The sequence below is a fragment of the Pholcus phalangioides genome, unplaced genomic scaffold, assembly GCF_987345545.1.
Source record: "Pholcus phalangioides strain wild (caught in Gottingen) unplaced genomic scaffold, Ppha-v1.0 ptg000007l_1, whole genome shotgun sequence".
Lineage (NCBI taxonomy): Eukaryota > Metazoa > Arthropoda > Arachnida > Araneae > Pholcidae > Pholcus > Pholcus phalangioides.
This window is the reverse complement of record NW_028301600.1, coordinates 17,078,325-17,103,512: the sequence shown is the minus strand read 5'-3', so window position 1 is coordinate 17,103,512 and position 25,188 is coordinate 17,078,325. Positions and strand designations below refer to the sequence as shown.

Sequence of the window (25,188 nt, the reverse complement as noted above, 5' to 3'; positions counted from 1 at the left end):
CATTGTACCGATTTCTAAGATGCAGTAATACTGATGATGTATATTTTTAAATTTTTATTTTGTATATACACATATGTTTTTATCTTTATCTTGTATTCATATATGCAAACTGTAATTGGGCTTTTGCCTGTAGTTTGTATTTTTAAATAAATAAATAAATAAATTGTACATTTACATTTTTATTCATGTTCACACTTTTTTAGCTATACAGGAAAGAATCTAGGAACTAAAAAATAAACAAATGCTCTATCAGATATAACTATGATTATTATTTTTGAATGGAGAAATGTTTTTTTGGAACGTAAATATTATGTATGAAATATTATAATTGACTTTGTCTTGAATGACTTGCAAACGGTTTCCGGGCTATTTGGCCATGGTCTAGGAGTTTTTCTTCCTGACGTTTCGCCCACATCTGTGGCAGGCATCATTTGAGGTTATTTTGTGACGTAAGTCTCCGCGGCAAGCGAGAAAGGCTTCGTACATCTACTGTCATTGACTTGTTCTCTCTAACATTCACGAAGCCTTTCTCGCTTGCTGCGGAGACTTGCGTCACAAAATAACCTCAGATGATGGCTGCCACAGATGTGGGCGAAACGTCAGGAAGAAAAACTCCTAGACCATGGCCTGATAACCCGGAAACCGTTTGCAAGTCATTTAACGCCGGCCATGAAAGCCTCAGACAATATTTGTCTGTGAATGTTTTTCGTAGGTGTCCATGAAAAAGCGAAGCCCATTGCATGGACATGCTTTTTTATTTGTGCATGGGTAAATGTGAGTGGCCATAAAAGAAATTTATACTTCGGAAAAATGATGAAATATAGTGATGATTTTCACTATAACAAATATCTTGGCAGTTAGCTAAATTACTAAAACAATATTAAGACAAGAAAAATCTTACTTTTCACGTACGTGAATCATTTACATTATTTGGTGATTACCATCTCTCTGGGCATCAAAAAACAAAAGAAAACAAATAGTAAAAGACTAGAATTCGCATTTTCATTTTTAAAAAGTGATCTCAACATTGATTAATCACTTCTACGTCACTTGTTATTGGAAACACTCTTCCAAGTGTTTGAAATCGATATCCATGTTCACAAAGAGTTTTAAAGGCCGTGTTGTTTTGTAGATTAGTTTCTATAGATTTAAATCGGTTTAAGAGAGGACTCAAATTTTGCTGTATCCATTCCGAAGTCGAAAGAACATCGAATACGCCTGTGAATATTCGTACTGCTGAATATTTCAGATAGTCGATTGCGAAACTACACATCTTTATTTTTGTAAAGTCTCGCAGTTTCGAAAAGCGAAGATTTGAACTATTTTTTTCATTTTGACAGAGATAATTTACGTATTTTGTCAAACTTTCATTTAGATTTCGGAATATTTGAACAAATTCAAATATTTTCGATCCTGGAAAAGCACAAGATCCCGTTAACCCACTTGCGAATGGGTCTGACATTATGTCTGTGAATGGAAGTTCTGTACATTGAAGTTGGTTTTGAGCGATTTTCAATGTTTCTTTCGAGAATTGACCGCGAGTGGTAATAAGTAAATTTAGTATCAGTGATGGAAGACCAACAGGGAGAAGTTCACATAATGGCCCGAAATGTTCATACCTTTGCCATCCAGTTAAAGCAAGGCCACGAAAATTGATATTTTTAATCTCCGGACGACTCAACACTGACAACCACGATAAGTGGTTTAGAAGGTGTCTGGCAGTGTCTGGTACGGTCAGGGTTCGTCCGAAAGCTCCTTTAAAAGCACTAGCTGCCCACACGTTCTTGAACGTCATCCTGTACCTCTGCCACATTCTAGGAAAAAATAAAGACGGCACGTCTTCGGCATATACCCATACCATTGGTTCAACCAGCGACCCTATGCGCGATTGCTTTAGAATACGCGATGAAGTACGACGCATCATGTCATCCCATATAATAGGAGTGACTCCATATCTCCGTCGAACATACTGAGCTACACGAGTCACATGGTGCAAGTATAAAATGTCCTTCTGATATTGGAATTTATTACATTTATTACATAATCCCATGTAAAATACTTCGTCGCAACCTATGTGTAACCTTTTAGTGTTCGGATGAAGACTCATCACTTGATCTATCATAAGCGAAACCAATTGAAATGCATTTCGGTTAGATGGACATAAAGCAGATGAAGAATAATTCACTTCACGTAAGTGACTAAACCGTGGTATTTTCAGAACGAATTCTAAATGTCCAAATGTTTGTATCAATGGAATGACATCCAAGTTGAACTTTTCAGCAGCTTTCAATAACTTTTTTATATCTTCGGGGCAATAAGAGTTTTTCGCTCTAATACTTGAGAGTGATCCTTTGAAAGGAAACATGTCTTCGTATTCGAGTAAAATGCCCGTCGCACCACTTTCTTTAAGTAAAGGAAATATCTTTATCAGATAGTCTATTTTTGGAGGAGCACCTTTGAGATCTAAGTGAACGAGTCTTTCTTTGAAAGGTGGTCCATAGTGGTGTTCCGTACTAATCTTGGGAAAGGTGCTACTATTCAACGATATGATTTGACGATTATCGATCACTAAACTATCGTTTTTAGCTTTCGACTGAGAAAAATTACAAGACTCTCGTAAAATAGAAATGTAATCTTCGGATGATGATGATGATGTCTCTTTTCGAACTTCAGTCGTCATCTTCGGATTTGGAAATTCCGAGTAACTCTTTGAGAGGTATTTGCTTTTCCGTTTGTTATGGAGGAGTCTGTTATTTGCGGACTCGTCGAAATACGAAGAATCGTTAAGAGTTAAAATTCGATATAATATTTGAGCTCTCTTCTCATTCTTGAGCACTACCTGCCGACGCTTGAAACTGGATTCTTGTGACAAGAATAGTAGAGTTACCAATGAACAGACGCTAGTGACGACGATGAAGCATACTTTATAATTCAAGTGAAGATTCAGAATATGATTCGACACTATTCCGACTGTATTTCTGTCTCGTGCGTTCTTGATGTGCATGGAATGCATATCATTATATAACCTATGGAGAAAAGAAAATTTATTCTCAGAAAAATTATACGTTACATTAAATGTGTTAAATCGGTAAATATGCATAATCACCGATCATTTCGGTAAGTTTGATAAATTTCACCGCGCATTTTTACAGGCGATTATGCATAATTCCCAAATGAAGGCAGTAAGTTTGATAAATATGTAAGAAATAATACGAAAATATCACTTTAATTCAACCATTTATCAGTTTTGCGGTACACTGAGTGCACTACATATATACTTTGCCATATAAATTAAATTAAATTAAAATAAGCGTAAAGAAGAGAGATAGATTTTTTTATTGGTCTTGTAATGTTGGATTTCCTCACATATGTTAACATGTGCAAGTATAGCCAACATTACCGATCGAAGAGTCATCATCCTAGACTGAAGTTTATAAGCTGAAGTCCGGGAAATTTAAGCAATTCATTAGCGATTATAATCATATTTACCAATACGAGCTGGGGATTATACATTATCACCGGTAAATGTCATAAATTCGCAATATTTATCAAACTTATACACCAAAATGGTCGGTAATTATACGTAATTGCGGATTATTATGCGTGATCACTGGATTTATCACCTTTACTATAACATACAGGGTGATTCCATAATTCCGCTTGCCTCATTTTACTGGCGGACCGTTGATCCTAGAAGCATACTTCCAATTTGAGAAAAGTATGCGGATAACGTGTAAAACTCAGATACGTTCAAAGAAAACTTAAGAAAGAACAGCGTAAACGAGGGAAAGAAGCGTTGTCCGTTGTTCATGCTGTTTTTCCCAAATTTTCTCCGATTTTTTGATTCAAATATCTCGGTGATTATTACACTTGAAAGCATGGAATTTTTTGTTGTCCTCAGGATAGACAGGGAAACAACTTTCTAATTGGGTTTTTGAGGGCAGGGTGTCTGTATATATAAAAAGGTAATTTTTATATTTTAATACAACCCCTTAGAACGTGAATGATGTGTATATATACAGGGTGAATAAGTAACAGGGTGTATGGCATTTTATTGGCGATCTGTGAAACCTAGAGGCATACTTCCAATTAGAAAAAGTACCAAAATTACGTGTAATAAGATATGTCATTCATGATTCAAGGGTTGTTTAGTTATTAAAATAAGCAAAATTAACTTTTTATACCGTCCACGTGTGCCCAAAAAAAGCCGATTAGTAAGCTGTAGCCCTGTCTCTCCCGATGCCTACTAAAAACATTACACGTTTCTAAGTGCAATATTCACTGAGGTATTCAAATTTGAAAAACGGAGGAAAGTTGGGGAAAAAAAACAGCATTAAATACGGGAAAACCGTTTTATTGGCATTTAAATTTGTTTGCGTTTTATTGGCATCAAGAGGGGCAGGAATACAACTTTCTAATTGGGTTTTTGGGCACACGCAGACGGTATAAAAAGTTTAAAAAGTTAATTTCTTTATTTTAATAATTAAACAACCCCCTGAAACATGAATGACATATCTGAGTTCCACACGTTATTTGAATACATTTTCAAGTTAGAAGTATGCTTCTAGGATCAATGGTTTACCAGTAAAATGCGGCAAGAAGAATTATGGAATCACCCTGTATGTACGATTATATATTTTGCAACTTCAGTTGAAAGGACAGTTATGAAATTCCTAACAACCATTCGCAAATCCTGTATATAAATAATAACTTCATTAATGGTACTGCACGCATTTTTTTGCTATAATATACAATTTTCTACACGAGTATCACACTTAGAGCGGAGTCTGGATTGTTATGAAGAATATATTAAATAGATATTCATGTAAACATTACCTAAAGAAACTGTATTTTAATGTCAGTTAGTAATGTTTGCATGAGTTTAAATTTCAAGCATACTCGCAAGATACTCGAGTATGCTCACGTTAATGTACTAACGGTTGAATATATATGTTTCTTGATTTATTTTGTCGATTTATTCCAAAAGAAATAGTAAAAATTTCCCGACGGGAATGGTTGTAGAATATAAGGTAATTTTCAATTCTACAATGAAACGCTCACAAGCTTCTGGATTCTTCCACTGGTACCGTCATTGGATTTACTGCACCTGAAAACAACTTGGAATAATCAGAGACGGAACAAGTTTTCTCTTAAGGTCTAGATTTATACTCGTAATATTTTCTTGGCGTTATAATTATAAATAACTTCCAGCACAACTGACGTCAAAATGAGTGTGCAACGAATGCGTTATACATTTAGAAGATAATCGTGTTAGGAGACAAAAATGAACGCGTCAGTAACTACACTTATTCGATTCGAGTATGTATGGCTTTTGATTATTTAACTTTCGAAATGATAGCCACATTTTCCTCTCTACGTTATAATGATCTATCCTTTGATTGGATTGCGATGAAATGTAGAGAGAAAAAGAAAATATTTTACCAGTGAAAAAGTATTAATACTTTGTATTTATTTGTCAAAGTGCATTTGGTCACTCTCCAGGGAAGAAAATATTTTTTCCGAGATAAAATATCTTTTTCCATTTCAGTAGAACGTAATTTTTACCACAAGGAAGGAATCCTGCTCAATGTCAAACTACTTTTACAAGCGTTTTAATACAACTTTTTAGAAAAATATAATAAGCATATACACATTGAGGAGGGGGAGGGGTCCAATTATAGTCCGTAAATATTTCTAAAATTCGTAAAAATTTAAGGAATTGGTGTGTTTGAATGCGGTTAGTGGAAAATTATTCTCACAAAGACGTATTTTTCGGTAGAGGACGTACAGAAACATTTTGATAGAAGGCGATATACGTAATCAAATCATGCAATTCCGTGAAAAACTACATTTATTTACATCGAGGTGAACGTTTACAAGCAAATCACAGCTGTAAATGTTTTATATGTCTACTAGGACAATAAATTACACTTTGCAGGAGAGCGGCACCACATACAGTAATGCAGATGCAAGAGATCCCGTAGTGAATGGTTTTCTTCAACTCTGCTAAAAAAATGGGCTACTGCGGTACATTCGAAAAATTATGTAACTTTACAAACATAGATTAAGTAGTGTTCTATATCCAGCAAGTAAAGTAAGGTGACCATTTACTTTGATAGTAACGTCAAATTCATCACATAATATGCTTGTCAGATATTGATTTATTGGAGCTGTGAAGCGTGAGTACCCCGTCTTGTATTAATCTCGTACAGTCGATTGTGTCTTCACTCAATTGTAAAATATGATTTCTTATGCCGATGGACACATAGAACAATAAGTGCTTGGATATGTTTATAAACATTTGCCAGAATGCAGATTCTGTTATTTATTTGAGTGAAGCACCTTCAACATAAATTTCTTCAGTTTCTATGAATTTTAGAAGTATTTGCGAACATATAGGCAAAAAGTTATTGGAAATATTGGGAGCGCTCAAACATAATATGTCTATAGGTTATTATAAAAATGGTGGCAAATGTTAGGGGAGGGGACGGGTCTATTGGCCGGATACAAGTTTCCGCCTATGTTTGTGAATTAATGGGATACCTTATATAGTGAAGAGTCCACGAAAATGGTATTTTCTATTTAAAATGCCGAAGTTATATATCAGTAAAGAATCTACAGCACGATATTCATTTTATCTTCGAATATATACGCATTTAAGAAACGAATAGGGGTAGGAGAGGATAAAAAAAGTACAGTATGAATATATATATGCGGAAAACCGTATTCGATACTCGATTTCTTAATTTGTAGGGGTAGAGAAATCGATTTCACAGTTGAACAGTTTCATAATACATACTGCAATTCTTGCGTAACGGGAACCAGAAACGAAGTATCGAATGCATTGATTCGGAACAGACAGTGTCGAACAGATTTCAAGTGAAAGCTAAAAGCTGAAGTGAATGATCATCCATGATTTTGACCGCCGCAGTTATGCAGCATATAATAACGTTACACCACGTTTCTTATCTCCCATTTTAAATTCGAACGAGTTGTAGAATCTACCGCGCTTTCAAAAACTGTTTCGTACCACTATGACTTTCCTTTAAATTCGTCAATTTCAAAAACAGATACGATGCAATTGTTTTGTTAAATTTCGGGAAAACAAATATCAGAAAACAAACCAAAAAAGACGAAAACTTACCTTGAAAACAGTGAAACCGAAAGTGATGTGTTGTATTTTAGTAGTACGACTGATTTACCGTACGATGATCGTCTACGAACGGAAGTAAAGATCTGCGAACGAAAGGTACGTACTTGAAATATGCGAAACAGCGCAGCACGTTCCAATTACCATCTCGTATACAGGTCAAAAGATCCAGTTCCTATTCAAAAAAGAAAAGCAGACGGGTTTGGTCTTTGTTTGTTTTCTTTTTTGTATTATTTTCTCTGAAGAAGACTGAAAAAGCCAATTCTGTGTGACCTGCGTAGCAACGACCTGATGCCGTTCGAATATCATCCGGTAAATAAATGACAGGCGGCTGAGCTTTTTCTCACGAACAATCAACTTCGAAACTCCACATCCAAGTTCCGAATCTCGCATTTCCTGTAGTATAGTAAATACGTTATTACATCGAAAACCTGTTAGATGACGGATAGAAATGAAATTATTGCGTGCTAAAGTTCTGATGCATTCGTGATCTTATCTACGAAGAGAGACAGCTACGTCTAGCAAGTCAAAACTGGGCCGGAAGGATGACTTGAAAGCAGCTTGAAATAAGCAATTCGAAAGCAGTTTGTGAATGAAATAAAGAAAGAGAATCATATTAGAAAAGATTGGATTCTCTCACCGTGTTGATTCATGTTAATCCACAAGTTATTACGTGCAAGTGAGGTGATTAAAATGAAGTAATAAGGAACTCGATGTATTTTGTGTATAAGAATACACGTAACCTTGAAGTAAAAGGATGAAATTTTATGAGAATCATTAATAGGATAACCATAGTTCATCGAGACAAATACGAGATTTTGGGATTCTTAACACGGGACATTGCCAATTGTCACCAAAATAAATACAATTTGTTTCTAAAACTGCCAAAATATGCAAACCATTATCGAAAATCTCCAACAAAGGGGAGTAAAAATTCTAAACTCTAGCTAAATCAAAACCTACCAACTATGTAAACTTCAAGATTCATTGAAAGACTGGTTATTTGTTGAGATTGAATACATGGGACATTTTCTTCAAAAAATCGGGACGGCCAAAAAAAAGTGAAATATTCGAGGAAGTCCCATAAAATACAGGCAATATGGTTCAGCCTAATCATTAAATATAATGTGGGCTTGTATGGTTTCCGATTTCATCGTCGCTGCTCATTCGGCAAGCAGATTACTCTCTTATAGCCATTGAATAATTATAGTCGGATGAACGATGGAAAGTCACAAAACACGGTCGATTTGTATCCTTCGAATTATGAAATGGACGTGTTTATGCATTCATTTGAAATACGCTTAAAATTTGTAGGTTTTTGGGGTTTCACTTGAAGATGTTTCTAAAACTTTTAATAAAAAAATCTGCCCGGTATTTTGTTGTTGTTACATACCTCTTGTATCGTTGTGTAAGTATGTGAAGATCCAAATAAGTCGTAAAAAAAAATTTATGTGTTGAGATTGCATTATAAAACCAACCGAAAGTTAAATACACGACATCTTGTGATCGACCTTTCAATTTACAGTATATAGGAGCTGCTTAAGGGGAATTGATACCTTTAATTAACATGGTGAAAAATTATGCTCTAATTAGAAATATCATTAAAAATACTATATACATATATATATATATATATATATAACCATTGATTTTTTTTGTTTTTAAAGTTTTTACACATGTTTTTGATTGTACGTGCTATCCTATGATGTTAGAAAGTTTTACATACCTTGGATACCTAGTTTTTGTAAATTAAAAAAAAAAAAGCATTAAAAACAGCTTGCACGCATAATGAAATACGATGTGAAAATTCATTCAAAATAAAGGAAACTTCATTTCATGAAATGAAACAAAAGATTGAGATTTCATTGACTCAATCTTATTTAAAATTAAATTTTAAATGTAAAAATTTTGAAATTTAAATTTTAAAATTCAATTTTAAATAAGATTGAGTCAATTAAATCTCAACCTTCTGCTTCATATTTCACGAACTGAACAGTTTCCACTATTTTGAATCAATTTTTATTCAATTATATTGATTTTATGATATTTTATCATAACGCAGCTGTAACAGCACGCAAGCTGTTTTTAATACACTTTTTAGAAAATCCACAAAAAACTAAACAACCAGGATACGCAAAACTTTATACCAGCATCGCATAGCACATAAAATCAAGAACGTGTGTAAAAAAGTTGAAATAAATCAATGGTAAAAAATAATGCCTTTAATGATATTGCTATTAGTGCATAGTTTCTCGCCATGTTAAAGATATCAACTCCCTTTAAATTTTATAATAACAAGTAGAGACAATTTTTTTGCATTTTGCGTAAACACAAAAACGAACGGTTCATATACACGGATAAACTTAATCGAGTTTAAGGGGCAACGTCACAGACACATTCAAGAACCAACAAACAATAACTACACACTTTATAGGATTTATTTTTAAAGATAAGAAAGTAATTTTGTGTGAGGGTAAATCTAATATCTTTTTAAACATATTATCTGTAATAATCAGATAAATAAATCATCAATTAATTGCTCTCGTAGAAATAAACGGGCAAAAAAAAAAATCTGCGCAAGATGTGAATATTAAAGAATTCGCATTCTATTCCCGTTTTCCACTAAATCCTTGAATATGAAAGAATAGAAACAAAACTAAAGAGATTTATCACATAGAATTTAGTTAGATTGAGTATTTTCATGTATTTTTGTGTGTTGCGTGATAAGTAAAACCGAATACAGGATCATGCTAAAGAGAAAATCCGTTCGTAACGTTATGGGTCACGCACACACCCCACGAATTTTATACACGAGCCACTTAAATACATTTCATTATACGCCTGTGTGTGTGTTTATTTTTCTATACTTTCTGGCTATGTATGTATCCAACTATTTGTGGTTCTTCTTGTGTTCAGCATTTGTTTCGGTAGCTAAGTGTATAATTTGGAATCCACACACATTCCGCTCGTTATACTCAAGTCAGTACATGTATTTCGAGATGAAAACAACTAAATATTGGCGATGTATGCCGCGTCGTTTCCATTAATAAATGTCAGAAAAGCATCGTTTTACGCGGAGAAAATCAAATAAAACTCTTGGTAATTATATCTATTCACGAACAATTAAGATTGCGAGCAAAACGCGGTACTTTAAGGATTATTAAAGTATCGTAAATATACTCGAATTTAAAAGGGTTGGCGTTTTAACTGTGTAAAACTGTACTCAAAGTTATTTTCTAGATAGTAGTCACAGACTTTATCCCGTGGTCATGGTGGCGGACTCACACCGCGAGGACCCGGGTTCGAACCCCACCGGCAGTACAGTGGTGGTCGGCTGAAGTTGGTTTTCTGTGAGTCTTACGTTCGAGGGGTGAATGCGAGTCGATCTGTCCGTTAAAATGTCTCGTCACAGAGAGCAGCAGACCTACAACGGTACAAATATACAACACTTCAATCGTATATAGTCGAACTTGGTTCATTTACCAAAGTCACTAGGAAAAAGTTTGAATTATCCAATTAATCTATCCTGGATCTGCAAAATGACCAAAAATTGCAACTTAGTCATCAACATTGACATAGGATAGTGATTATCACTTATTAAAATTTTATCAGTTACGAAACTGTTTCCCAAACTTTAATAATTTATTAATTTTAATTGGTTTTAGCTGGTACATTATTTTACCACTCTGTAATCTCTCTCAGCATCACTGTAGAATTTCTTGACCATGTTCAAAGCCTGATTTACGGAAACAGTTCATGATCATCCGTCATGAAACTAATTCCCAAATTTTGCTTATGATTCTTATGTGCTATCAAGGAAACATACTTTCATTAACGTATTGTAATCTGAACCCTCCGACACTTTCCATACTCTTAATGACCACAAAAAAGATTCAGATTTTGAATGGTACACCTTGATGTATAGGTTGAAAAAGCAAAATCAGTATCAAGTGGTAAACATTTTCGCTGCACTCCAGCAGAACAATGTTAAAATGGGTATTAAACTATTAAAAAAAAGAGTAGAGAGGAAAAACAGAATTTGCAAACTTTTATTAACCTTTAAAATTTTTTGTTTAGCAATTCGATCGAGAAAAGCAAAGTTTGACTTCTTGTAGAATTTTTCTGAACTAAATTTGTCGTACAAAAATCACGATTTTTTTCCCTCCAAATCGAGGGGGAAATTTAAAAAAAAGTGTGAATCAAACAAGAAATTTTAACTGAATTAAAAACTCAAGGGAGGGGGAAGTTCGTAAAAGTTTGAATTATTCAAAATTCAAATAAACTATTGGAGTTCGAGAAATAGATGGTGGCACTCTATAAGAATCACCCACAACACTAGATACGCACTCAGACTGTAAGCTCATTTTTGACAGTTCTTCCAGTTCGGGACCAAATATTGCACAGTGTTTCTTATATATGTTACTGCCAAAGCCCGAAATTGATCGGTTAGCGTATTGGCAGATTTCGTTGTAAATTGACCTGGCCAATATCCGAATTTCGGGATCTCGTCAGCCAGTTTGCGAAGTGACCAGAGATCCCAGGCCAAAGTCAACAAAAGACATGATTGGTGGTCATTGCCAAGTAATATGATAATCATGTCCACGTTAGCTATGGAAACCAATCAAACCGCTCACAGTCAAGATGCTGTAATCATTTTTTTTCTCAAAATTTCACAGAAAAACTATATGTCTATATATTATTATACAAATAGTTTTCCTCTCAAATTTCTGTTTTCTAATCGAATATAGATCTGTACTGTATATAGCCGTATGTGACACGTTGGCGATGAAAAAAAAAATGGTTTTGGCGCCTATCGGACCGTCTTACATCAGCACATCAGCCAGGGAATCTCCGACCACTTCGCGAATTGGCCGGCCAAAGCCCGTATCATTTCTGGAAATTGGACCTTGGCCAAAACTCTCAGCTAATTCGTGAAGTGGCCGGCACTTCGGGCTTCGGCAGTAACATATGTATTAAGAATAGTTATATTTTTAAGTGACATATTTGTGTGAGATGTTTAAAAATATTGGACATTCATTCCAGAATTGATGGAAAATTCAGAATTTATTAAAGAAAAAATCACAGAATTATTTCTTTCTAGATGAAAATGCAGAAAATTCCAGAATTATCTGTTTCTAGATGAAAATGCAGATTTCCCGAATTGATGAAAATTCAGAATAAATGAAAGAAATACTCCCAGATGATGAAAATTCAGAATAAATGAAAGAAATACTCCCAGATGATGAAAATTCAGAATAAATGAAAGAAATACTCCCAGATGATGAAAATTCAGAGGAAATCAAAGAAATAATTCCAGAATTGATGAACATTCAGAACGAATTGAAGAAATAATTCCAGAATTGATGAAAATTCAGAACGAATTGAAGAAATAATTCCAGAATTGATGAAAATTTAGAACGAATTTTGAAGAAATAATTCCAGAATTAATGAAAATTCAGAATTTATGAAAAAAACTAATCTAAAATTGATGAAAATTCACAATTTATGAAAAAAACTAATCTAAAATTGATGGAAATTCAGAATTTATTAAAATTTTATTACCGTAACAGCGAGGCCCGGTGCTACCGCATCTGTTGCATGGGCGGCTCTGGTACCATAGCATTACAATCATAGTAAGAACAAAAAGACAGGTGTTCTTCCAAAAATTTGGTCGCAATTAACTAATATTTATGCTTGTTTCAATTCAAAATTGTACCCCGACTTACGCGGTCGTCGTCGGTGCAGCCTATCGCGTAACTTCGGGGTATTGCTGTTCTTCATATTCGATTCATGGGATGCTGTTGAACGGACTTACCTACCATGTGAAACATGATCAGAGGAAGAGAGAGAGAAGAGGGAGCATGTTTCATATTTTATTAATTCAATGTTGATCCCAGACAAATATCGATCGACTCGCTCGTTTAGCATTGCTACGGTCGAAATACATATGCAATTTAAACGCGAGTCTTTATACGCGTAGTTTTGTTTAAGCAGTTTTACCCTTTCAGCGCCAAATAATGAAAAAATGGGAGAAACATCTTTAAAAAAGAATGAAATAAATATATATGTTACAGTAAATGTGATAAATCGGTTATTGTAACCGGTTATTATGCATGCTTACCAATCATCCAGGTAAGTTTAATAAATTTATTACTTTTACCGGCGAATATGCATAATACCCAAGCGTCAGTGGTAAATTTGATAAACATTAAAAAATTACCACTTTTACTGGAGGTTATGCATAATAACCGTTCGTAAATTCAGTGTCGTTGAATCGACACTAATTCAGTAAAATACAAATACAAAGGCCACAACAGGCAAATTGCCCAACGAGGTGGCTGCAAAAAAAAAAAAATTATGCCAATAAGAAACATGGATGTCAAATATAACCAAAATGCCCAATATAAGAGCATTTATGACCAGAGAAAAAATAATAATATATAATACACTACCCATAAAAAAGAGAGAGAGATTATGGTACGTCTCATCTAAATAAACGCAATTCGATAAGTACAAATTAAATTAGTAGAAAGGATCTCGCGCTTGGATGATGGTAGGGGGAGGGGGCCACGAGAAGAAAATATGGTTTTTGAACCGTGGGGGAGGCCACGGGCTGAAAAACGCCAAGAAACACTGCTTTAAAGTATCGTCGGTGCTGAAAGGGTTAAACTTTATGTATCGACGTTAGATTTATTTAGTTTATTGAAGAGAAAGAAGAGGGAGAGGAGAGAGATAGAAAAAAAGAGCAGCGATGGATGGATATTCGTGGACTTTCTTCAGCTCAGTTGACCAAGTACTTCGAAGGAAATGACTCCAGGGGCTGCTCAACAACCGTGAAAAAGTTTGAAAAAATAACAAAAACCCCCGTCTCCTGTAAGTAACCTCTTACATTTATAGCTCGAGAGATGACATCTACGATAACTTCAAGAATTGACGAAGCTCAACAGCAAGGCATCCAGACCCCCACCTACAGCTTTCAGTATACAGACACTCCAGAAAAAAAAGTATTAGTCCCAAGGAAAAAAAAAAAAGCATCTGGTAAGCGTTTGCTAAACATAAAATAAAACAAAAAAAAAAGGATATTTTTCCCTGGTGGATAATAATTTCCTTTTTTTACGAACTACAACGAAGGGCTTTGCGACCATCGATACGAGCAACCGCCACCTTGTTTTTTTTCTTATTTTTGCTCGAACAGTTTCTCTTCGAAAACTTTTTATACTAGGAATTTTGATGGTTTATGGCCCTTTGGATCTGTGTATATAGGGGCAGGGTAAAGCGAGGGTGCAAAAGGGTGCTGGTTGTAAGGGGGCGGCAGATTAGGCTTTAGTTAGACACCAAAATTTGTAAAAATTTCTAATGGTAAAAACTCACATGACGTGACACTTTTTGAGCCGTACTTTCACGATGCTAAAAAGACACGGGGAAACAGACAAAGCATGGGATCGTGATACGTACCAGAAACAATAATGTACTCTGGCAAGTGTGCATTTTGGTGCCCGATGGGACTCCATCCCTTACGAGGGTAGTGCTGACAAGCAGGCGGATTTGGTTTTCCGGGAATTGGACCAGATTGGTCACAAATTTCACCTTTTAAACTCTTTCACCATTACAAGGGGGCACCAAGATGCATGCTTGCCCCGGTTGACCAAGCATCTAGTTCTGACCCTCCTGAATGGGCTTCAGGCCTGGAGCAAGAAATGATTTTCATTTCTTTTGTTCTTCACGCTATAAATTCAATATATTGAATTAGGCGGCAAAGATTCCAACCTAGGGAGACCTGCTGCAGGTTGTGTGTGGGGGGGGGGCATGGCAATGATGGCTCACCATTTAAAGTTGTAATGTGGATCAAGTTGTCCGGCGAAAGTAAAATAACTCTGGAACAAACTGCGGGCAGTTTCTTTAAAATCGGGACGTATAATCACGGACATTTTGTTCGGTAAACAGTGGTGTGTGGCTTTGTACTTAAAAATCATGTTTGTCCCAAGGTAACATAGGCAAACACCCTGCCATCTTCCGGAAAGTGTCATGTTCAAGAACGGCATATTAGGTTTTGCACCCAAGTGCAAAACCTGATTTCGTTTATTCGTTTTACCAACGAATAAAATCCGGGGTCCCAACCAATTACCCGGGACACCAATTACCCGGGACCGCTGTTGCAAATTCTACAATGTTAAACAACAAAAAAGAATCAGATTCATCCAGGGACCCAAAATGAAACCTGTAAACCTGTAAACATGGGGCCCCCCGACTTGAAAGCTTGTCGGTCATCCCCCGGTGCGAGTGCCATGAAAAATTTTCATTTGTATTCGTTTTACCAACGAATAAAATCCAGGCCCACCCACACAACTCTACCCGTGACCGAATTCACAAATTTTATAGGGCCCCAGACTGGATATATCTTTTGCAACGTTAAAGCAGCAAGAAAACAATGAGATCCATCAAAGGCCCCTGGAAATGAAAACTTTTAACTTATACGTGCAATCCCCCCCTGGTACCCCGACCCTGTGTATTGGGAGCACTGCTGTTGTATGTATATTATACATATACATACCTCTCGGCATGACCCCCCCCCCAAGGGCAGGGCTGACAGGGGCCACAACGATTCTTATCACTTTTTGATTTTTCCCACTATAAATTAACCACAGAGGGGCCCCTGAAAAGCTGGTTTGGGGCCTCGCCATCTAAATTCCAGCCTAAGGGCTCTGCTGTAGGATGTAGGAGCCTCTCGGTACATGCACATGACATGGTCCCGATGGGTCAAATGGGTTCCGATATGTGCTACAGTTAAATGAATATTTGACCCAAAATCGTAACCGACTTCCGTGACACAAAAACGTAACAGATTTCCGTCACCCATTTCCGTAACATAAAATCGTCACTAATTTCGGTTGCTTAGAAACAGGCCCTTTTCGAGTTTGTGATTTTATATTATAGAGTAGATAATCAATTTCTGTTAATTTCAATGCTATTTGAAGGTTAAGAACTCAAAATTTCCCTTTGAGAAATTCATTGTGACCTACCCTCTAAGTTATATATGCTAAAACCATGACGCGGACCAAATGTGGCCCTCGGGGTTATCGGGTGTGGCCCACCACCCCAAACCTAATTTTGCAAAAATGAAGTAAGCGGCACACTTACACATCGCTTAAGTGACCCGTGGCGCAATTACAAAGCATTTGAGAGGTATGCCTATAACCAATTTTCGACTGATTTTCAAACGTGGAAAATTGTCTCATAAATTTCTTTGCAATCTTATCTAAATCTTTTTATCCGCAAATTTACCTTTCTACGACTCATATATAACGTCTCCTTTCTTTCCATGGAAGACATTTCAGTAGGGCTGTTTTGAGTAGGTACAGTAAAATCCTATTTTGTTTCTTTTTCGACTTTTCTATGTTAAATCTTATTTTGCTCGCAGGAAACCTCGTTAGAAAGAAAGGATTGAGGTTATTTACTCCCAAGAATCTAACCTTAAAACCACGTTTAGCCATTCTCAAAAGATTGATTGGGTGGCTTCATCATGTGAAAATTAATTGAGAATGTCAAAGTGCAAAATGCTACTCGTTACTTTTGCACGAGTTGCAAACTCGGCCCGGGGGCCCATGATGCTCTTAAGACGGTCCTGGTCCCGTGATTTCAATGCAAAATACACTAAAACCTGGATTAAACGGAACCTGTCTAACGGAAACGGAAAGAAAACTTGTACCCTTTCCCAGTGTTTCAACACAAACACACTGAGTGTTCGGTGACCAATAGACTAAAGGATAATAGAAAATTTTAAAAATGTTACACTGAAATTTTTTACGCAGTCTATACTTGCAAATGCAAGTTCTACATTATCCACCCTTAGATAAGCAAAACTCCGTTTCTGTGCTTCATGCTGTGGTTTTGATAAGCCATATGTAGTAAAGCAGTCGTTTTCTGAAATTGTAACAAAATGTTTCGGAAAAGCAGAAACGGGAGATTTTTCCACGGGAGAAATCAGTCTAAGGGGTGAATTTCCAAATGATATGCAAGACTTATAAAATTGTATGCAAACGTGCGTGCGTTCCGTGATCGCAAGGCTGAGCAAGGCCGGAATTAATCAGAGAAGCAAATGGGGCAACTGCCCTGACGGCAAAATTTAAGTTGTTGCAAATTGTATTTGGGAACAAACAAATCCACTGTAAAATCATCGAATTTTACAGTGAGGTAGGGTCGGAAAATCATGTTTTTCTCTTTAACTCACAAAATTACTGTTTTTGGCTGTGCTGCTGTAGATTTCATAAACAGACGATAATGTACAAGCTCGTGAACCTGACACGACAGATATTGACACTCTAACTGAAAAATTTTGAGGAAGTTAAAAGAGGACGTAAATGTCATTAATTTAGAAGAAAAATCGTGTAGGTCACAGAATTTTATGCAGATGCTGTCAAAACCTAAATACAGTATTTAGTAATTATAGACTAATTAATTAATTATTTATTTCATCTTTAAATTAATTATATTTATTTTATTTCAATCACACATGAGATCGTTACATAATTTAACACACATCTTATCAATTGAACACCTTTATTAAGCGGAAACCTGTGTTCAACGGAAATAAATCTCAGTCCCTTGCGATTCCGTTGAAGACAGGTTTTACTGTATATATTATTTGAAAAATATTTTGATTTGCTACGCATCATTTTTCAAGCCGGTATGGATGTAACGAAGTTTGCGTATAACGCATGGTTTCCCTTCTTTCCGACTTCGTTATAAATGAGTTGGACTGCATATGTTTGCATCTCTGATAACTGTATGGATTATCTTTTTATGTGTTAATTGAATTTCAATTTCTAATTTCATTTAATATGAATTTTCATCAATTCTGCAATTATTTTTTCATCAAAACCAGAATTTTCATCAATGCTGAGAAAATATTTTTAAACAAATATATAAATATTTTTGTTAAATATTTTAAGTTTCAATCGATTCTGAAATTAATTTTTCATTAAATATGAATCTTCATCTGATTAATACTTCTTTCACAATAATTCTAAAAATATTTTTTTAAACAGAAAATTACAGATTACGGACACAAATAAGCATATAAACAAATTACAGACACAAATAAGCATATAAACAAATTACAGACACAAATAAGCATATAAACAAATTACAGACACAAATAAATAAGTAACAAACGCGGTAACACTTGATTAGAATATAAAATACAAAAATGGAAATTATGTTTACGCATGGTCAAGGAGTAAGTCTTACCGCCAGAATAAAATTAAATACAGTCAACGTCTAAACCAGGTTTCCCAAAGTGGGCAATATCGCCCCTGGTGGGTGATGGAATGGTACGGGAGGGGGCGAAAAAAGCTGCAGGTATAACATAGGATCCTATTTGTTCGCTTGAGTTGGGGCGATGAGAGAAAAGAATTCCTGAAGAAGGGGGCGATGGAACAAAGAGTTTGGGAAACTGGTGTAAAAAATATTTTAAAGCAAATTATTAATCAAAAACAGTGGCAAACAAGACTATGGATATTAAAGTAAAAAAGAAATGTGAAAAAATATCAGAGTGGAAATATAATCAAGACAACTGAAGCGGCAGGTTTCAAGCGCTTTTTCAATAGTTCTCAAAACATTTTTCAATAATTCTGAAAACATTTTCAATAATTCTGAAAATATTTCCTGCAATAATTCCGCAAATATTTCCTGCAATAATTCTGGAAGTATTTTTCATTAATTATGAATTTTCATGCATTTTTATGAATTTTCGAAATACTTTTTTTCCACCAGTTCTGAAATTATTTCCAATTAATTCAGAAATTATTTCTCATTAAACGTGAAATTATTTCTCTCATTAAACGTGAAATTATTTCTCTCATTAAACGTGAAATTATTTCTCTCATTAAACGTGAAATTATTTCTCTCATTAAACGTGAAATTATTTCTCTCATTATTTCTAAAATTTTTTCTAAAAGTAATTTTGAAATCGCCTTTCCCATCATCAATTTTGACATTGAGGTTCATTTTTCAGCATTTATGTAAATCCTGTAACTATGTAAGTCTTTCCGTCGGTGGGCCACTGCAGAAAGCCCCGAGGACAGAAGCATGCGCGAGGTCAGTGGGGGCTCAAAAGCCTGTGCCCCCTCCCCAAGCCGACCAAAAGTTAGAAAAAAAATATTTCGGTGAAAAAATAGAAATATCGAAAAAAATACTCTTTATGTGTGTGTGTGTGTGCTATATTAACCAATTTCTGTTAATTTAAATGCTTTTTGAAGAGTGGTAACTCAAAATTTCTGTTCCTGTCAAAGCCTTTTTTGCCCCCTCCAAAGATGATCCTGCGTACGCCCCGCCCGAAGGCCATGCGTTGAAGACCCCTGCAGTCTATTGAACGATATTGAAGCTTGTTTTCCTATGAAAAGTCCCTATGAATAAATTGTCTTATATAAATTTTTGGAAACTCTCTGAAGCAGATAGATCCGGTTATTTTTACGAAACTTGGACGCTAGTTGGAATTCAAAAATATATATTATGTAGCAGCTTCTAATGACTCGAGACAAATTAGTTCTATTGAAAACAAGAGCGAGCTCGTGGAAAAAGCTTGTTCCACTCTCTAAAACCATCCTCCTCTCTATCCTTTGTTTAAATCTACAACAAGATGGAAGCCGTAAACTTGGTATTTGCGATAACTTTACGCAAGCCATAAAGTTTTATGTGTTCACGGAAATAATCAATAAACTTATGACGATTGAGAGCCGCCACAAGCGGAACAACCGTCAACCCTAGCAGCATCATAAACAAAGTGGGCTTTGAGCCAAGCACTTTGTGGTATCTTTCCACAAAATATCTACCTACACCGGCACTCCAATATTTTATATATATATATGTACAGTATATTCTCATTTCAGAAGCGGACAAATTAATGAAGTTAATATGAATCATAAAAACATGGATGATATTAAAAGCGAATCCTCAAAACTGAATAGACCCATTCCCTTTTGTCCATATATTACAAATATAATATCGTGGTTTTATTATCTCGATAGTTAAAAAAAATGAAAGAAATAGATGTGTAAATGTAGTCGAAAAGACACAAAGCATATTAGCACATTCCGGTAATATGGAATACCACTTTTATTTTTTCGATTATTCCAATTTGAAACATGGAAGAGAAACCTGAAATGTGTATTTTTATGAAATCTGGTTTCTTGTCTTTTTTCAAGTGTATCTTGCGTTAAAATTTCAACAAATACTCGGATATCGGAAAGCCAAGTTTTGTTTACTCTAACACTTCATATATACACATTCCTACAAAATTTTAGTAATTTTAGTGTAGCAGTTTTAAAAATATCTCGGTTGCAATTTCCTCAGTTTAGTTAATTTTCTGAAGTTTTTTTCTTAAATATTTTTTCATTCATTAATTTTAAATTCCTTTAATTTTACGAGATTTAATTTTAAGATACAATAGATCAATTTCATATCTGATTCTCGATGATGAAGTAAAGTATTTTTAAAATTAAATTCTGAAAAATCAATATTTTGAAATCGCAAAAGTATCGTGACACCCTTAAAAGACACAAATTATTAAGTTCTAGATAAAACATGAAGAAATTCCAGATTTTTATGTCCTTAATTGATTCGAAAGATGAAATTTACGGTTGCAATTTTTCAGATTGCAGTTTTTTAAAGTTTTTCTTTTGAATATTTTTACATTTATTAAATTTGCTTTTCATTAATTTCAAGAGATAAAAGGGGCGCGGTAGCCCGGGTCGATGAGATACTCGCCTAAAGTACCAAAGGATGTTTAGAGGTGTCGCGAGTTCGATACCCGGTTCGTCCTAGTCAGAAAACTTTCCTGACACAGGGATACAACAAAAAACAGCGACTTGACCGCAGCAAAAAATTGCTACCGCAGGGAGTCCCCCCTCGAGGTGTTAGCGCACCAACCTCTCGATGAGTATAAAAAACAAGCCTGCCGTTCGGAATCGGTAATAAATTGTAGGTTCCAGTGTAATTAGCCCTCGTGCGCAGAAAATGACCGTGATGCGACAAGAATGATCAAGAGATAAAATTGATCAAGTTCACAAGTGATTTCCAGTGAAGTAAAGTATTTTTAAATCCTGTAGATCCCGTGTATATTTCAATATACATGGGAAAAACGCATCACACCAATTTCTTTCCTCAATTTTTTTTTGGTATTTTAGAAAGTACATGTTTTAATGTACTTTTAGTGCAAAGTACGACTGTGTAAGTGCAAAACTTTTTTACTAGAAAGAGTCGATTCCCAGTAGGTGCCAACTTTTTGAGAGCTGCTGAAATTTTACTCGTTCAGAGATTCATAGAATCGCGCCCAACTGAAGGAAACAACTATTCAGCTTTACTAAGCAAGATTTTATCTGTTTATAACAGTAAAATAAAAGCAAAACAGTATATTTCACCTCTAATTAACCATTTTAGCTAATCAAAAAAATCCACTCGTATTAATTAAATTGCTGTGTTTTTCGATTAAAAGTATTCTAACAGCAGCAATTTTTACATCTGTTTTTGCAGAGAAATTCATTAATATGTTTTTATGGGGGGTGAATCATAGAGGGTCAAAATTAAATTTTGAAAATATCAATACTTTGAAGTCTCAGGACTGCGAAACCCTTAAGAGACACAAATCATTAAATTCTAGAGAAAACATGAAGAAACTCCAGATTTTTTTTATGTTCCAAATTAATTCGAAGGAATCTTATATTTTACGATATCGCAAGGTATAGTGCTCGCAATAAATATTACTATGAATATAGTTGGTAGGATTAAAAAAAAGAGAAAAAAAATCTAAAATATATATCTCTTTTATTTTATTATTTTGGTGCGAGGACTTTTCCAATTCCCATTGGAATCTAATGAGAGAAAATGGCGAACGCGCGTAAGAAAAGTCAGGAAAAGATCGGGAAAAGGACATTATTTTACGACTATCCATCTACGATGAAAAAGAGCCGTTACATAACAAATTGAAGTGGAGGATTAATACAAAAAAAAAGAAAATACCGTAGAGAATATTCCATGAGAAACATTTTTGCTGTTTTCACGAACCGGGTCATGAAAACGATACACAGTACAGTGGAAGGAAATTGCTTTCAAGTTTTTTTCAATCGGGTTTTCATGTTTAAAAGAGTCTTCTTTTTTTCAGTTAATGCTACCTACAAAATAATATTTATTATTTAAAAAATATATGTATATACTTTTTAGAACTTTTTGTTGTTTGTTTTCGTAAGGAATACCAAAATAGTGACATTCGCGTGCGTTTTTCTTACCCTCTTACAACATTAAATGGCTCGTTGCTGATCCCTCTACCGAAATATTTATAAGTTAAAAAATGCAATGGAAACATATTTTTGGAGTTTTATGCGGCATTGGGGGAAATTGGATATTACGTTGAAGGTGAAATCAATATCAGTGTCGATCGGTATTATTCGAGATCGATATCGAACGGAATAAGAGGTTATAAATATTGAATAAAATCCAATAAGACTTACTTGTAAAGTATTTATACGAGATAAAATTCACTTGAAATAATCAGGAAACACGTATTGTTTTCGCTGATGATTTCTTGAGTACCATCTGTCATATTTTTTGTTTTCTTCAAGGAGATTTGTTCGTATCGTCGAAGAATGGAGGAAAAACTCTCTCTTTGTGGAAAGACCTGTTCTTACGCAACACCACTTTTTTTTTCACAGTCTTTATTCTTCTCTTAACATAAAAATACTCAGCAATAATTATCCATTAAGAGTCTCTTTTTCTTGTTTATTTATCTATGGCTAAACCTTTTGGAATGAAGCCAAGACAACTACTCTAATAGACAAAAGATTTCTCAAATTCTATTTTTATAAGATGACGGATAAATCTGTGCGAGCGAAAATAATCATATATAATAATGAGTCAACATCAAACTCAATTGAATGCACGTATTTAGCAGACATTTTTTCTGACGTTATATTTGAAAACTAATTATGGCATGCTAGAAATTGAATTCTACATATGTGAATAGACGAATGGTATAAACATTTCATGCATGATACTTCAAGTGCAGTTGTCTATTCAGGGAGACGCTTTGATTCTCTCATGACGTAAATTAGTTCAATGGCGTGTTATGCAGCTATGACGGTGGCGAATCAATACTAATGCCATTATAGGGATTTCAACACTTAAATCCAACATAAAGCAAGGTATATACATGAATTCAATATTCTTATACGATTCATTCAAACTAAACTTTATGACGACGACCTGCAAGACACGCCGTACATATAGGGCCTACTACTACTAAACCACACATGTACGTCGTCCATATTCCTCTGCGGAACTTCTAACGAATCGGTACATGTGGGAATGTGCTTGTCCGTATTGTGAACCTAACGTGAAGTCTGCTTGGTATAGTGCTGCCATCTATTTTTCGAATTGCGAGTAATTGTGAAGTGTAATGATTGAATATTTTATCGTTGTAGGCCTAATGTTCTCTCTGTGGTGAGACTTTTTAAACGAAGAAATCGGCTCGCATTCATGTCTTGAAGTTGGGAACCACCACTGTGTCAACGGTGGGGTTCGAACGTAGAACCGCGCGATGCGAGACTGTCACTATGACCACTCGACCACTACAGCGGCTTGCACACATACCATAAGTACAGCCGAGACGAGGTTTTAAAGACATTTGCATTGCAAAGAAAATCTATATTAATAACCATCACAATTATTCTTTACATTTATAAAGATTTTAATTTTCTATACTACCCCTGGCAGAAAGTGTTTGATTACTCACAAAAAAAAAACTACGCAAAAAATAAAAACAACTTTTTTTTCCAGTGAAATTTTTTGGAAAAGAAATTCCTTCTAAATACGAAATAAATGAAAAAAAAAATCAAAATTTATTGCAATTTGACCTTGGAAATCAGTTCATGAACTGGAAACGCCAAGGAAAAAAAGTGTTCGATCAGAACTTTCATGTGGCAATACTTGCTTGATCACAGTTTGAAAAAATTATTGGCTCGAAATATGTAAATGAAATAATGTTTACGCAGTTGCAGGGTAACCAAACAATGTTCATTAAAACTCCTTCGGAAGCGCTAAGACATAACTCTCGAAAAGACATCTTTCTGATAATCTCTAAAGCTGATAATTTCCATGCTGGAAGGCGGAGTTACTCAAAGAAAAGTTGCAGGATTGTTCAACCGTATTCTATGTACAGTGAGTTATCTTTGGAAAACATCAGAGGACTGGTGGTATTGAGAATCGCACATCTGAAATCACAAGGAGAGATGATGGAAAAGTTGCACTTACATAGAAGAACCATCGTGCCAGCCCAAAATAACCGAATGCAGAATGAGCTAAGTATTGTACAAGGTTCGTGTCTGCAACTTTCACGAGAAGAGTGATTTAGGGTCTGCAAATAAACGCATAAATCTCATTCAAATCGACAGCAAACGAGGTCTTGATTACAATGGCGTAAAAAAATCACGTCAGTGGAAAATGGTTGACTAGAAGATACCCCAACTTCGCAATGAAGAGTCAAGAATCAGTTTGAAAACTAGACATGGTTACGATAAATTCGCGTGGAGAAGAACAGAAGAAAACCTCAACGATTAGAGCATTGATAAGAGAGAAAAAAGCTACTCAATTTATTTTCTCGTTCATTTAACTTTGGACATACATGATAGCCAACAGACTAGGAGTACTTTGCATCGTGAAGTGTAATACGATTTTAGAAGTTCTGCACGAACATTGTAGAAGAATTTTTTTGATTCCGAGTGCCCGCAAATGGTTTCGGGGTGCGACTAACTTCATATGACAAGACGACACCACGGTAAAAACACTCTGTCAGTCCTCTGATATATTTTCCAAAGATATGCTCACGGTACATAGAATACAGTTAAACAATCCAGCAACTTTTCTTCGGGGAAATCCGTCTCTTCCAACATGGAAATTATCAGCTTTAGAAATGATCAGAAAGATATCTTTTTGGGCGCCATCTTTTAGCGCATCAGAAAAAAATTATAACGATGAAAACTCGGTTAAAT

At 35.1% G+C, this 25,188-nt stretch overlaps 1 pseudogene across 2 annotated transcripts; it reads right to left on the bottom strand.

Moving 5' to 3' along the window:
- Positions 1-200: 200 nt before the first annotated feature.
- LOC149084999 (hexosaminidase D pseudogene) lies at positions 201-22,729 on the bottom strand (annotated as a pseudogene). 2 transcript variants are annotated; one of them, XR_016192784.1, is made up of 2 exons: positions 22,654-22,729; positions 201-3,026 (listed from the first exon to the last, which is right to left on the bottom strand). The product of XR_016192784.1 is annotated as a hexosaminidase D pseudogene, transcript variant X2 (transcript). The 2 variants fall into 2 exon arrangements; XR_016192783.1 differs by lacking the exon at positions 22,654-22,729 and adding an exon at positions 7,145-7,355.
- Positions 22,730-25,188: the final 2,459 nt, after the last annotated feature.